The following is an 11,225-nucleotide window of genomic DNA, read 5'->3' as shown; positions in this document are numbered from 1 at the left end:
CACACATTGTTAACTTGTCAACAAAGACTCTACAGAAAGAACTTCGAATGCCATTTTTCATGGATCCATCATATTGCCTGCATCTTGCACTATCTGACTATTGATCATCTGTTTCGGTCTCCATAAGAGTCAATTTAGTTTAAATAGAAGGATGCAAAGACCGATTCGACCGCAGAAGTTGTATAGTGATAAAATTATGATGTTATCAAAAAAAAAAACGGTATACATTCAATTTACCAATATTGTTATAAAATACAAAAAGTCCAATGCTTTTTCAACCATCTCAAATATATACCAGTTAGTGTTGTGGTAATATAAAAGCAATGACATTTTATAGGCTACCGTAAATAAGCGAGATTTTTCTCTTTTGACATAACCTGCTCCCGTTTGCGGTATTGGAGGAAAGCATTCTGGAAGAAAACCACGACTTCATCATAGAGGAAACAGGAAATACGTTCTCGCAACATGAACAAAGATCAGCTATCGTTCAACAACGTCGCACGAAACGAACCGATACCAAGATTATTGTAGATTCGGCCTGTGCGACTCCTGGTGATTGTATATGTCCTGAATAATCGGTAAAGGTCAATATAAAAGGGCAATAGTAGAAGAGACGAAAAATTGATTAAAAAAAACTATTTCCAGATTTTTTATACAAATGTTACAATTTGTTTTCTAAAGAAGGTTCTCTTTTTGGCTTTTTCAATAAATTTAGGATATGTACTAACATCGCTGTGGTATTAAAAACTTTATGAGCATAAACTTAAAAGTTATAATAGCAGAGTTGAGGTATACCAGCTGACTTGCAAACTGCTTAAGCTTCATACTGGAGCCGGTTGTTACCTGGCTATTGGACGATCCTCGAAATTGGAATTCTTGGCCGTGGCTAAAAAGTGCCGTGGCCGAAAAATGGCCAAACCTAGATAAATATTCATTTTGCTGCGATAATTAATTTTGATTAAGACTTGCACATGTTAATACCATATATTTTAAACGAAAACGGATTACGCTACGTCATACGAGATCCTAATGACCTGTCCACCCAATTTAGTTGTAGCACACGGACTAGCGTATGTTCGAACTATTCTGAAAACTTCCAATATATCATCGCCTGTTTGTTTTTTTGGGGAACATTCTTTTTCTGCACTCTGTTTGTGCTTTACAGAATGTCGAGGCACGTGCCTGATAGGCCAAACTTTTGAAAATCGTGTTCGTAATCTTGATAGATTTGCAAGTGTCATGCCTATAAATATTGTTGGCTTAATGTTAGCGACAAGCAAAGGCAGATCATGAACATGATTACACAAGTAGTAACACTCGATTGTTGTTTGTAAAAAAAAAATGGCTTTCCATTGCTTAGATCTTCGTATACTCGTTTGTCAAGCACAAGACGTCACATTTGTAAATGATCGAAACTCATTTACCGTAAGTTCATCACACAGTACATTGCCGGAAGCAAACTTCCCAATACGGCCTACGGGAAGAGGCTTTGTGTTTTTGTTTTTAGAACCTAAAGAGGTGGTACCGACACATCATTCTAGACGCATTGTAAACGAGAGAGAGAGAGAGAGAGAGATACAAATCTTCTTAACCTCATATGATCTGAGTACCGAAACGATAGTTGAGCGTCTTTAAACGTAGTAGCAAATGAATGCCAGCAGATTAGTTCGATGGAAGGCGGCTATCAGGTGTAACAGCAGATAAGTCTATATTGTTGAAGCCGGTCAGAAAATAAATCTCTTTATTCAGCTCACTTTTTAGCTGCTACCTCTCGGACAAAACAAACCGGCCTCCTCTGCTAAAATTATTTCTTTGGACTTCCATAGTTTTCTACTGCCTTTCAGATAGCATACAGGTTTCTCGGTAAATGAAAAAGAGTATTCTTAGAAGCGATCCATTCATAAAATTGATTTTTCAAGCGTTTAAGAAGCTGCGTTTGAAGTCTGTCAGAGTTTTCCGTTTTGCTAAAGCGACATCGAGTTAAATGTTGCTATAGCCAGGACCCCTCTGTGCGGTCCTGTGCTTCTCCAAGGGCTTTAATACCGTCAACTTTATGACTGGACGGCCAAGCCTCTGGTTGAAGGCAACAAGGAGTTGCTGCTTGAAGTTTCGCCAACGAGACAACCTGTGAGAATAAAAAGACGTATTATTTTTACGACTCAATTTAGGTAGAGTTGTAGCCTATATTCTTCATTTCGCTATCTTTCAAAAACCGTCGTCCAGTCTCTTATGTCCCTAGTAGGATTTTCGTAAGCAACAATCAGATAAAAGCTGTGAGCGGCAGTTCGGCTGAGATATGACTCTATGCAAAAAGAAGTTTTCGACTTTAACTGGTGTCGCTGAAGATTAATACGTATAGAGCGTTCAGGGGCGACCATGGACGAACGAAACATTCAATTATCCATTTTCAGTGAATGAATGGATAAAGGATCAGACCTGCCTGATTACATCGGCCTTGAAGATTTCAACGAATGTACATAACCGTTGGACCAAACTGAATTCAACTTTCTAACGATACGTCAGTGGCGTCCATGCGGCAAGTTATTTAAAAGTATGGTCCCAAACAGCGACATTAGAATATGTTTTTAGAAGTACTTCAAATTTTGAGTACGTATCGAATAGAACAATGGTTCAGACATTTGCATAAGTGCACTGTAATTTTTAATAATTTTCTTTTTCGTTGGCGTACACGAATCGTTATTTTTACGCGCATCAAAATTCATCTGTATAAAACAGCCACATAGGGCATCTGCACCAAGCATCATCCTTCGTAGAACTGTGACGGGTCCGACGTCTTGTTCTCCAGCGGACATAACTGCTAAATTTCTACGAAAAGTATTTAATTAACTTGAATAGGTCCTGTGTTTGTGAAACGTAGTTAGCGAATATATGGTAAATATTAGCCACAACATGGAAAAAGCTATTACATAGAATGTAGAAAGAACACACTTTAAATGTGCCTAAAAACATTAACCTTCTAGATTTATTCATTAGTTACATATATAATGTTTGAAGTAGTTGAAGCAGCGTTATCATTTTGAGTAGTGAAACAAGTTTACCGATTCTCTGTATGCTTCCACACCTCATAGGAGGTAACCGAAAATCGACCCTAGCGCCCGCGAAACTCACGATTTCAGATTAGAGCGTCATGGCTGTTAAAATTCGCTGAAAACCTTCAGAGTTGAAAGATTATGATCGGAGCATCCGATCATAATCTTAGTGACAATAGTTTCAATTTCATATCACATACACGCTTCGGAAATACGATAAACTTTCTTTGGTCATCGTTTGCCATCAAGCTAAAACCGGGTAAATGAGATTTATCTCTAAATTTTCTAAGATTGAATTTATCTCTAAATTATTGTTTGTATATTTGCATTACATTTGTTCATTAATTAGTCTGATTAATAAATACATGGGCATGTTCAGCGTTCTTTTAAGGTACGGTTTGCTTGATAGACATGCGTAACATTTCCAGATCTATGCGTAACGTGGTTTTCAAGCGGGTCTGTTCGCCAGAGTTGGCTTTTCCGAGCCACCAGTTACTTAAATCAATACAAACCTACCAGTCTAAGCGTGCTTTGCGAAATTCGAGTAGGCGCCCAACTGACTGTTTTTTTTTTGTTCCCAGAAAACTATAATTATATCAGATAAAGGAAACGAAGCTGAATAGTACTTTCTTGATACACAAATGGACCAAGGCGTTCTTGCGCGCAGAGCCTTTCGACTATACGGTAAGCTGATCCGTGCGCGTGGTCTAAATAAGACGCCTGACTATAATATGTGTATATATGACTTTATTAAAGAATCGATTTGACTCCAGGCACTTAACTTACACCATTGGCTAATAAAGTTATATAAGTAAAAAAAAAAAAAAAAAACAAACTAAATAAACAAGTGCCTTGGACAAGTGAGCACATATTTCCGTCTACTGTGAGTGGAGAGCACCCTAACCATACTCTAACTGTTCGAAAACTCTAAGTTAACAGACTCTCTCTAGTAGAAATGATTGCATTATGCTCGTATCACTTTACCTCATGCGATCAAGATGAACCTGTACCTTTCAGTTAGACTGCGTTTTACTAATTGGGGATACAACACATTACACTATATATTAATTTATGATCAGAAGTTGAAACAAGTTCGAGTAATTTTCGTACTTCCTTGGTACGTTTGGAAAATAACTCAACAGCGTTTCTACTGGAAGGCCTTGTACGCGCAAAAATTACTGGTCAACGGATTTGTTCCGTAAGCCTCGTGCCTCACGGCTTTTGACGAATGATGGATCTATGCTCAAATCGCGTGATTTGCGTGAGGAAATCGTTTATCTTTCGGTTATGTGGGCGTTTCAAATGTGAGCCGGGAAAGTGGTTTTTAGCTGAGACGTTATTTATCGAAAAAAAAAAAGGATTTACTAGTATACGACGACTAGTTGAAGCACTCTCTTAGCGGATGCGTCATACTCATATAACAGTTCTTAACCTTTCTGATCCGGAACGCTTCATGCCAATGCAATATGTGATTTTAACAGTAAAACTGCCACAAAAAATACCTGAATAAAATCAGCTTTAGTACCATACGATAGTACCGGCAGCTCGTAAGCGTGACCCCTTTCAAAGTCTTCTATCTTATCCGCGCGTAAAAGTGACGAAGCATTTTTCCATGTCGAGCTGGTAGTTTACAAACATTCAGTGCAAGCGCCGGTTCGAAAGTTATGCGAGGTAGGACGCATCGCTTTCGATCGTTTCAACATGTCAAAAGTGTGATGATCTCGATTTTATCAACACTAGCTATCGTAATGTCTCATTAAATTTTCGAATGTATGGCTACTGTAATAAGGTTCACGAAAGTGGATGGATGCACGACGTTGATAGGTAGGGAGTTCTCGAAAACCTACAAAAATAGTTGTCCTACCAATGCAACATGTTAAATTAAGGATACGACAACATACGCTATAAATGCCAGTAAAGCTAGATGTTTATTTAGACAATACCGACCGCTAGTTCGTGTCTGATATATCGAGTCAGCAGATATGAGGCACGAACTAACTTCGTGTGTCTGATAATATAAAGGTAGATAGTGGTATTATTTATAAAGTTGAAGTAGAAGCATTTACTCAAAAGTGTCAGACGGATTCTTGCCGCTTAGGATAAATCAGTGTGTTGAATATGCAACATAACTGTGAAAACACTAATTTTTCTATGGCATACCGTGATATTATCAATGGGGGAAAAAAAAAAAAAAAGACAAAGTCGTCGTTCAAACTTAGAATGATGCTCCTTTTTAAAGCTTACATTCTTTTACGTTTCCCGCAAATTAGATTGAAATATGGAGCCGAGCAGAGATCTTTCGAGGGGCGTTATAGTCGAACAATTTTAACGGTTCGAGCTTAATTAGGCACGCGAAAAAGGTTTAAATAGAGTAATTATTTGGTGTTCATGCGGTTTTCCTTAATCGCCACTAATCGATATACAAAAGCAGTACACTGATAAACAATACCTTATTAACATCACGTATTCAGCCATTTACATTGGAAAAACACTAGCGATTGATGGTATTTCAGCTAGTAAATTGTACGACCCCTTTACAACTGAAGCCTGCGAGAGATATTCGGATATAATTATGTTGTAGTGATGTATCCATCCGTTTAATACCAGACCGTATTTAGCTACTTCACTGAATAAACGAAAACAGCAAGGTTAGAGCCGTGCTAGAGTTCGGCTTTAGTACGCCTACCGACTTCACAAATACAGCTATGTATTAATGCCGCACTTCCTGCAGCTAAGCCCGTCTAGTCCGGCAAACGACTGAAGCCACTTTTCTATTTTTGCCTATCGAAAGGACCAGTTGTTCTTTCTCCGTCTATATGCTTGGCCTGTTTGGCCGAAAATTCTCATTTTCATCAATAAGAAAATGTCGAGTTACAGCCTAGATCACAGATATAGTATTTGGTTGCTGTAAATAGAATTTACTTATCGATCAATCAATATACGTCGACGAATACACCGTGCTGTAGAATATGTACCACACACTAGGTACATAAATAATTTAGTCAAGATAATAAATAATAGATTTTTTAGTAGGAAATTTTTCGCAGCCGGGAGTTGACCTACTTTAGGCATGACATATACATTGCATGTAGATCACCGTAAATATGTACATCATTATTCAATTGACGTTTCGAGTACGCGGAAACTTATCTTGTTTTCTCACACTTGAATCTTGGATATTTGCAAAACTGTGACTGTGGATTGTCCCACGAAGGAAACGGATCATGCTGGCCCCTTGATTGTATATTTGTGGTTTTCCAGAGCTCGAAATAAAGGGATTATGAGAATAATAATGCAAGCTTTTTTTTTTTCTTTTTTTATTGAATCGGCCCTTGTTTTGTTGTCCAGCGTGCGGCACTTATTATGATGTTAAACTGCTAGTGCCGGAAATGAAACCTCCCGTATAAAAATAGAAACTGCATGTATTGCTAGCTGGCGAGTCGAGGATGCCTTATATTCTATTGTCTTCGAGCAACTTTTACTGCTTCATAATAGAGTATTCGGAGAAGAGTCATGTGTTTTTGGACATGAGGCAGCTTTTCGAAATAATGAGGCTTCCGTCTGTTTCAGCTAGGGATACGTTATTAAACGAAAGAGAGGCTTGCAGGAAACAAGCCAGTGGACTCCTGAGGATCCATGTTAGGAAAACTATTATCGCTGACGAGTTTGATACAGAATGTAATTGTAACGTAATCATTTTGAGGTCAGTGATTCGAATGTAGGGCTATCATTAATTTTACGTGTTTCGGCTCTCTAGCTAGTGACTAAAAGATGTATCTTTCGTGTAGCGGATCTATAAACCATGGTGACAATAGTTCAAGCTTCAACTATGGCTCAACCTTTAAGTTGACTACAAAGCTAAGCCTTACCAATCAGGTACATCTTGAGCATTGAAACTACCATTACACTCGGCATCTGTCACCTATCCAAACTGATTTATTTTTGCCGCTGGTCAAATAATTGGCCTTCAACAAGTTATTGGTACTTCGAGGTGATTCCAACCTAGCACTTGTTAACTTAGATGCTGTTCACTCGTACTTCAACTCACCAAACGCTCGATCATAATCGGCGGCTTGAAATCCTAATGGAGATTTAGGCCAGAGACAACCGTTTTGGCATGATATACTTTACCAAGGAATATTCTTCGAAGCAATAACCGTGGCATTATGGAAAACTATTTCAAGCAAAACATAAGAGCGATATAAAGTTCAATCGCTATCATGAATCTAATACCATACATTCGATAGGCACCATTAGGGTACGCATGTCAAGTTCCCAAGTTTCTATTTCACAATGATCCCAATGACGAATTAGTATCAATCACTAAAAAAACTAATATAATTAAAAAAAACTCCAGCTCAGATGAAAAATACGGTAAGGAAATACGATAGTTGGAGCAATTTCCTAATCTTAGGTCTTAATTCCGGAGAATTCGATGTTTTTTTTTATGTCATATATACGATAAAATTGTTTTATGTTGTCCACATATTTCGACATTGACAAGACCATGACGGGTTGGTAAATTGTTTTCCTGTACGAACCCTGCGCATCAGCTAATCTGGCATTTGCATACAGAACTCTGACAAAGCCTTAGCAATAAATATCTTACGCCGTAAAATAAACTATTCTACCAATCGTTATTTCATATGATTTTTTTCTATTCTACAACCTCGTATTAACTACATTTAGCGATATCTAATGGCTTGTGGGCAGCGGCTGTGTGTACCATAAAAAAGGAATTACTTCGTACCATTTCTAATGACAAGGTCTCATGAAGGCTGCATAGGAGAATGATTTTTCAAATGCAACCTTCTACATCTAATGTCTTCGTTCCCTTTCAATGTTCAAGTACTAATGTGTTTAATTATCCATTATATTTTAACAGAATGTTCGAAAAATACGCCATGTTGGATCATCTAAATAAATCTTGCAGCTTTCAGCTTATTGATAGCCCTTTTGGACTGGAAGTATGCTTTACTCAGTGTAACAAACTAGATGTTTTTCTTTCGTAAATTTACCTATCACCTCTTAGCGCATAGTATGGCAAGCCCTGTGTCAAGGATATCAGACTATAGTATTACTCCTACAAATAGCATCTTTTCTGCGAAAATATTCATTCAGAGCGTAGGAGACAGGTTCATTCATACATACAGTCGACCCTTAACCATACCGCATGGTCAGACATAGCCAAACTTTTATAAACAACAAACCCATCGTATATCATCAGAAACAGTTATCTATAATAAATGAGAGTAACATAAAGGCATCGATTCATTGTAGCTAATCTATAAACTAATATCATACATCCGTAACATGATCAAACATTGTCACAAATTCATTGGGGAATATATTTTATATAAGGGGTTATTTGTAGTTTTGATGATGGGAAACATTTAAGAAAGACTCTAGTCGAATTGTTGACATAAACGGATTCAAGGATCCGGTCCCATTATATTCCGTGTACAAGTGAAAAAAAATTAACAAATACAATAGATAAAATTTTGGTATGTATTTGTATCTAAAGTTAGAAGCGCTCTGTATTTTGTCTGTGTTTAGGTTCTGGTGAATAAGCTTATGAGGATCGTAGACGAACTCCGAAATCATCATTAGAGCTAATATCATGCTTCATATCCTACAGCATCGGCCTTAATTGTACACATGTCAATAGAGTAAAATACGATTAAGGATCATTGTTTTATTGTATGACAGATACTTGAAAAGAGTGATCTGAGGCAACTGATATTACCCCTGTAAATTAATACAAACAGTTACGTAACAACACTAAGATTTTGTGTCCGTATAACTACAATAAATTGAAAGGTTCACAAAAACATGGAACTTTTCTATCGGATTTACTTAGCCTCAGTGGAACTAGAATTAGCCCATCAACGCAAGAACATCCGACGAAACGATCTTTTGATTATACAGAGATGGGTCGAGCCGCAGAGCTCAGAGCACAACTGTAGACCCTTTCTACATTTCCGATGCTGTACCAGCGAGTAATTAATGAATCGCAAATCGATAATTGTTGAAAAAGCTTAGTGCACCCTATTTTCGTTAGAACGACTATAGTAAAAATCTGCCGATTTGCACTAGGAGAAACTTAAATTTTCCGTCCCATAAAGTTCAGATCGTGAAAGCTGCTAATGTGATCTGTACGATATATTTTAATAGGTAATCTATATGCACAACGGTAACTTTACGCACTTAAACAAATAGACAAAGCGCGCGTGAGGCGTTAACTTAGTGACATCGTTTCAATGACTTGGCTTTCGCAGGATGGGATTATCTACCTTTTGAATAACAACAGAGCCCTTCTTTACTTCTAAGCTCTATATTGAGCAGCAGGGAATCCTCAGAGGGAACCCTGGTGACGAAACATATGTACTCGAAAAGTGTATATATTCAAAAAAAAATACCTCATTTGCAAGCCTTTTTTGTGACCTTGCTGGTTATCCAACTCCAAATCGTAAAGGCAAATCAATAATGTAATTTGTGTTCCTTAATCACGCGTACAGGCTAACACATGCGAACGCAGCACGTTCCTTAGTTCGTATGTGATGAAACTATAATACTTTTCTAGATATTTTCGCTATGTACATAGCGAGAGAAAAATGCGAGGTTTAATGTCAGAGAGATACACGAAGGGCGGGATACGTGTATCCCGAAAAATCAACCTCACTGCGTATGTGGATGAGATAGAACGAAGTGCATACGACTGGTTAAGCAAAGTCGGCTGCCGTCCCGCAGACTGTGCCTCTACGACAGCTTAGTAGTGGGTAACGAACTTGTCTGTGCGCTTTATTTAGGGGCGCGCTGTGGATTCGAACCCGGGCATAGGCAGAGCTCGCTTCATGCTGGGAGCTAACCGTATGACGGAATTCCTAACGGCGATGCCGGACGTAAAACTCGAAACCTAGATATTACTGTACTCGACAGTTCTTCCTTAAGTTTCTCGTATATGAGCTTGTTTTTACGCACCGAGTTCCTCTTTACCGGGCCATCTATTTACAGCGAAGAAATTGGGATAAAAAAGCACTTACTCTGGGTTCTTTATGTATCACTCATTCATCTATGAACGAGGTACTGTGCCATCGATCTTATACAGGGAAAAGCAGGGAGACAGAACCGTCGCGCTGCTTCGCGTTATTCACAGGGGCAGGTCAATGTGTTCCAAAGCCGACCGTTGAATTGCGTCGCGATTGTATGTCGCAAGTAGAAGGATTAATATTTAGAGGTTGGCGTCGTGCTAGCAGCTTTCGCTGCAGACGCTCGAGTGGACCTTGTCGTGTGAATCTTTTGATCTGTAAGACTGACCTCGGCCATTTCCTCGTCTCTACCTACGCTACCCTTGTGGATCTTGGACAGTGTTCACGATATGCTTGGCCCGGGCTCCTGTCGCAGTTATGTGACGACGCCTCTTCACCTCTTGACTTCTCTCAGCTTTCTCAAACATAAAAAGTAAAATTATCCTATCAATGTGCTAATTTTTTTACTCATCCAAAACATCGACACGCACCAGTTGAGCCTATGTTAAAGGCTGACAATATATTGTGTTTTTTTCCCCCATTGAGCGATATCTGTGCTTATAATTATCAATGAAGGAAATTTTTTGAGAGGCATCTAATGAGCCTTGGCTCGTCGAGATGAGCGATGTTTATGTTGCGCTGATAGGAACAAGCTGGATCGCCAAGAACCGTACGAATTACACCAGGAGGCGCAGTGCAGAATCCGTTGCTATCCTAGATAACTTCTAAATGGGTTACTCGTTTCTGTCATAGCCTTGAATACACCGAGGGCTGCGATAGGAAGAAAATAACTGATATACATCAATGCAAAACGGCTTACGCGTACCCTGGAAAATATGTACAAGCCCAGCCTAATTTGTGCGATGAAAAAAAGCTCGAATTGCTACAAGCTATGTAGAAACGAATCGATTAATTTCGATATGCGCTTGAATAGATTGATTCGCTTGTATCCTCTATGCTGTTTGCTTTGTGTTACAATGATGGTACTAGATTGCGAACATAGACCACCTGCAGTAGGGATACCGATATTACGTCTTGCGCAGTGTTTACCACCTCAAAGAACCTGCCACGGCGTCGTATATTTGAAACGAAGCCGGAGCTTACCATCGAGTAATCGCTCATAGATCGTCTTTCGAAGCTTCGTGGC

At 38.7% G+C, this 11,225-nt stretch overlaps 1 protein-coding gene across 2 annotated transcripts in view; it reads right to left on the bottom strand.

Annotated features, from left to right (window-relative positions):
• Positions 1-11,225, bottom strand: part of TkR99D (Tachykinin-like receptor at 99D) — a 62,958-nt gene that overhangs the window by 44,369 nt on the left and 7,364 nt on the right. The gene's annotated exons all lie outside the window — the stretch shown is intronic.

This window comes from Varroa jacobsoni, unplaced genomic scaffold, assembly GCF_002532875.2.
Source record: "Varroa jacobsoni isolate VJ856 unplaced genomic scaffold, vjacob_1.0 scaffold_1323, whole genome shotgun sequence".
NCBI classification, from domain to species: Eukaryota; Metazoa; Arthropoda; class Arachnida; order Mesostigmata; family Varroidae; genus Varroa; species Varroa jacobsoni.
The sequence above is the reverse complement of the archived record's forward strand: the minus strand, read 5'-3'. Positions and strand labels throughout refer to the sequence as shown.